This window comes from Dermacentor andersoni, chromosome 2 (assembly GCF_023375885.2).
Source record: "Dermacentor andersoni chromosome 2, qqDerAnde1_hic_scaffold, whole genome shotgun sequence".
In the NCBI taxonomy this organism is placed as follows: Eukaryota; Metazoa; Arthropoda; class Arachnida; order Ixodida; family Ixodidae; genus Dermacentor; species Dermacentor andersoni.
The window spans coordinates 212,134,619-212,139,229 of record NC_092815.1 but is presented as its reverse complement, the minus strand read 5'-3'; the positions used below and the strand labels follow the sequence as shown (position 1 = coordinate 212,139,229).

Here is a 4,611-nt window from a genome sequence, read left to right as displayed (position 1 = left end):
AGGTTAGTTGGTAAAAAATTATTGCTAATCAATTAGTGTTTCTTAAGTGCCGTTATTTTGTGTTTGAAAGGTTTTTATAACTGAATACAATAGTGAAGCCATGTGAAGCTGTGAACGGCTCTCGGACTCAGTAATTCGGTTGCAGTTGTGCGGTGGTTCACGCCTCGCATAGAGTTAGTAGAACAACTCTAGAGGAAAAGCTGGGCCGAAAAAGTGGGAACCTCTAGGGCGCCGCCCTGTTGCTACTGGTCAATGTGGCCAGCGCAATTACTATTGAAAGAGCTGAAAACAAGCACAGGTCACCTTGGGCTTTGTCATCTAAAAACGCATACCTGATGGCTTTATGAAGGTGGTGCGTTAATAGTAAGTTTGCAGAAAGCGATCGCTAAGTCCGTGACTTATGTAAATCACGATGTACGCATTTATGCAATAAAGAATGACGCGGATTTCGGTTTCGAATCTGTTTTTTGGATGCGTTGTAGTTTCGTACAGTTTAGGTTTGACATGCGATCGCGCGTCGACATCGGACGCTATGGCACACTCGTGCCTTATGTGCCACCGAAGCCCCGACGTGCTCTGGCATATACCTTCACATGTAAGTAAACGAATGTATCTCCTTGTTGAGAATATCACGCGAGTAGGCAGCTCTTGTGGTGCATCACAATCGTTTGAGAAGCGTCACAGTAGAGCATTTTTCTACATGCGGAGCGGTCTTTTTATTTGCAGGTTTCCCTTCAGTAGGAAATTGCTGGACAGGCGGACCAGCGCACCGGAATTGTACTGACGAAGCCACAAGCAACTCAAAGAATCTGTTTAATTGTTGCACTTTGAACAATCATGCTTCTACAAAGGCCACAGCAGAAACACAGCCTGATGCCGATTTCTGTGCCACGAAGTAATCAGGAGGCGAGTGTCTAATGCGGACGAAATCGAGTGCATCGAGACTTCTAACGACAGAAAGCTGAGCTAGTTGGTAAGGATTCATTATGCAAAACAGAGGTGAGGCGTGCAGACAGGACACATGAGTAGAGAAGTGGGCGGCGCTCGTGTTGTTTGCTTGTAAATACTCTACTCTTGTGTCCTGTCTGCACGCCTCACCTCCGTTTTGCATAACGAGTGCATCAACCCACATATTAATAACGTAGGCGTTTTATTAACTGTGCAATATTTTCAACACTTACTTGCATGCCATTTCATGTGGAATATCTTTTCTGGTCACAAATTTGTGCAGCGAATCTATTTGCATGATCGACTACGGGCCTGTGGGACCGTTCACTTGCACTTGATGCTGAGTCTTTTACATGTATCCATAAACTGCAGATATGCACATCGGATCCATGCGAGCATTTTCAAAATTCAATTATTTTAGACAACAGGCACATATGCAATACTGACATAATCTCAAATACCACTAAGCAGCTGGGACACATTTTTGTTGACCATACTCGCAGGTAAAATAAGTAGATCATGTGGACAGCTCCAGCTTATTTCCCTTAAATCAGTGTGTACAAGGGGTATGCAAAAATATTTTTTTTTCTCGCGCGCCAATTATTTTGCTGTATAAGCAAGAGAACCCACCACGTTAGTGTAACGTATCTTGTACATCACACTAATATGTGCTTTAATTTACCAAGTGAGATGAGTTACTCTTATGGCTCATTCAGTCATATCACACTGCAAGCTGCATTCATCAATCTTCAATTGGATTTTGCAAATGTTTAATGAAACATGTTTCCCTTTTATGCAGATATGCAATGGCAAGCCCTTCCATGTGTTCAAAGGTAAAATTTAAGCTCTAAATTAAAGAAGACATTTCTAGTCAGAAACAAGCAAAAATGGTGAATGCAGAGTATCAGAAGCCCAAGGTACAGAAATTATGAGAAGTGTCGAATGATTTTAAGGAAAGACTCGTATTTGAAAATGCAAGACTCTTTAGTGGAGGTCAAGCAAGTCAATATAGGTAGAATACTCTGCAAAATTATGCGAGTGAGGGAATGTCAAACAATGGGTCAGGAAATGCATTGTTTTTCTGCAAAACAAAAGCTGATTGCCATTACATGTCACTTTAGCATCATGAGAATGCTGCTTGATAAATTCAGAAATAAACCAAAAAACAAGACGCAAAAATAAAAAACAATTTAATGATGCTCTCTCCACACTGGGATAAGTAAAAAAAAACACATCACATCTAATGTGGACATATCAGACGCCTTGTGAAACACTAAAGGAAAAATTCAGTTTTGAGCTATGGCACTTGCCACATAGATGTGGGGGGCATTGCGCTAATAGTGATAGTTACCACTGCATTTAGAAATTGAAAGCATTCACGCAGACAAGGATGATTCTTTATATTTTTGGCTACCACTTCAGATGCCTCCACCAAGTGTTACAATGCTGCACGCAGCCATACTAAGGATCTCACAGTAATACCTGCAGGTGAAAAGCAGAAGCAGTCAAAGTGCTGGTGTGTACTAGGCACTATGTTTGAAAACTTTTAGGCAAGAAGAGTGCAAGAAGCAGACATAACTGCATTTATTTCCATAATTCCTTATTTGAATGGCCTTTTCTTTTTGCTTAGACAATGCCTACGCCTAGCCACAGCAGCTCCCTCATACAGACTCCGCAAGCCAAGAGGCCGTGGAGGCAAATGCAGGTAAGAGGCAAGAAACAATAGCACTGGTATCGACATTCACCTAATTTCTTTCTATTTCTTTCGTTTAGGCAGCCAGCACACCGCGAACAGCCACCTTGACTGCAGGTGTGTCACCATTAGTCGCCAAGGAAACATTTGAGGGAAAGCGACAGGCAATGTGAACAGCCACTTCTCCATGTAAACGATACTCTTTCTCTCGGATGACTCCTACGCCTCGCCACGCCAGCACACTTGTGCACAAAGATGCCACGGAAGCACGTGCAGGTCAGAGGCAAGAAGCAGTGGCACTGGTGTCGACATTCACCCAATTTCTTTTTCTTACGCTGAGGCAGCCAGCACACCTCGAACAGCCACCTTGACTGCGGGTGTGTCAGTAGTTGCTGTTGTACATATGTTCATAATAAACTTCAGTAAACTTGAACTTGACAATAAACTTGAAGGCAAATGGGACATTGATGCATTGTTTTTTTGAACATTTATTGTACACATACGTTATACATTGCAGTGCTACAGAGCGTATTTTGAAGCTTCCCCTTATATTTTGCACCTTTAATTGCGTATGTGTTGTGTGGCCCTCAATGCAGTTCATGTTGTAGCAGCTACTTTGTCTGTGTATCGCACATTGGCTTAAGCTCGTGATATCCACATACTTCTCTCACATATACAAAATAAAGTTCTATGTAGTCCTCAGTGTTACAACAAAAAATGAAAGTAAACAATCCGATCGTGGAATTGTGTTTATTACAGTGATTCCTATGACAGTTCTGACAAGTTGACAACTTGAACTGGTCAATCCGTCCATAGCCTCCTCTATTTTTCAAAAATAATGGAGGCTATGATCCGTCATGGCAAGGAATTGTATGTATACATAAAAAAAAGGGGGGGGGGGGGTATAGGATTAGGGCGGTACGAAAAAATGTACCAACACCGTCCTCTAGACCCATTCCGTTAAGGTACCGTAACAAAGCGTATTATGCATAAAGTTCACACAACCAACTCTGATATTACTACACACGCCAGGCGACGCGAGCTACATTTGCCATGACGCATTCGCGACTGCACCGGATGCCCTCCATATTAATCTCGTTAATCGTGCTCACTGCACCGAGGCAAATGAAAGATCATGGGCGCAGGTGCCTATAAAGTATCTCGACCTTGCGAGGCACTGCTGCGCGTGCCAGGGGAGCTGTCCGTGCGAACACTCCCTGGCACACACCTGCCTCGGCGGCTCCAACCTACGTACCGTTCTGCTTCGAGCTTTGATCCTACCACTGTCCTTTGGGTGCCCTGGAGTTCCTGCGCCGCCTGCTTTATTATAATCTCAGGTGCTCTCCTGAGACCCGTTTGTCGGTTACATGTGCCCTACAGCTGGATCAGTACTAATAATAATTTAAAAAAAACCGCTCTAGCGTCGCGACGATAGATCGCGAAAGCGGCTTTTGCAACATACCGCGCCCGTGCGAAGAGAATTACGGAACGCCAACGAGGAATCTGACAAAGTAAAGGAGGCATTGAATCTGATCACAGCTTCGAGCTCGTAACCTCGTCGAGTGACACTCCTGCAACAGGCGTGACCGCTGAAAACCGCATACCACCAGAAACTTCAACAGGATCATCCCTCGGTTGCATAACTGCCACCTGTACGGCCAACATGGACCACACCCACACCGTTCCGAAACATAGAAAAAAGAACGAACTTGTAAAGCCCAAACACACGGCTGCACGCACACATCACGACACTACAAGCGAGACGCCATGCTGCTACGACTGGCTACGCTGCTACGGTTGCCGGATTAAAACTGACTACTGTCACCAAGTCTAGCAAGCGTCTCAGGAGCTGGCAACCTCGGCGCGTAGCAACATGGCGGCGCTCTTGCGGTTCCCGATTTCAATGCATGGGCCCTATGGGTAGCTTGTCCTCTAGAGTCAGTATAGTAACTCTATGACGCCTCGTGCTT

At 44.4% G+C, this 4,611-nt stretch overlaps 1 long non-coding RNA gene across 2 annotated transcripts; it reads left to right on the top strand.

Moving 5' to 3' along the window:
- Window positions 1–246: 246 nt before the first annotated feature.
- LOC140216212 (uncharacterized) lies at window positions 247–3,101 on the top strand. Of its 2 annotated transcripts, none has more exons than XR_011892903.1 (4): window positions 247–595; window positions 727–973; window positions 1,748–2,653; window positions 2,722–3,101. It is a non-coding gene; the product is annotated as an uncharacterized lncRNA (long non-coding RNA). The 2 variants fall into 2 exon arrangements; XR_011892902.1 differs by having other exon boundaries at window positions 252–595; window positions 727–906.
- Window positions 3,102–4,611: the final 1,510 nt, after the last annotated feature.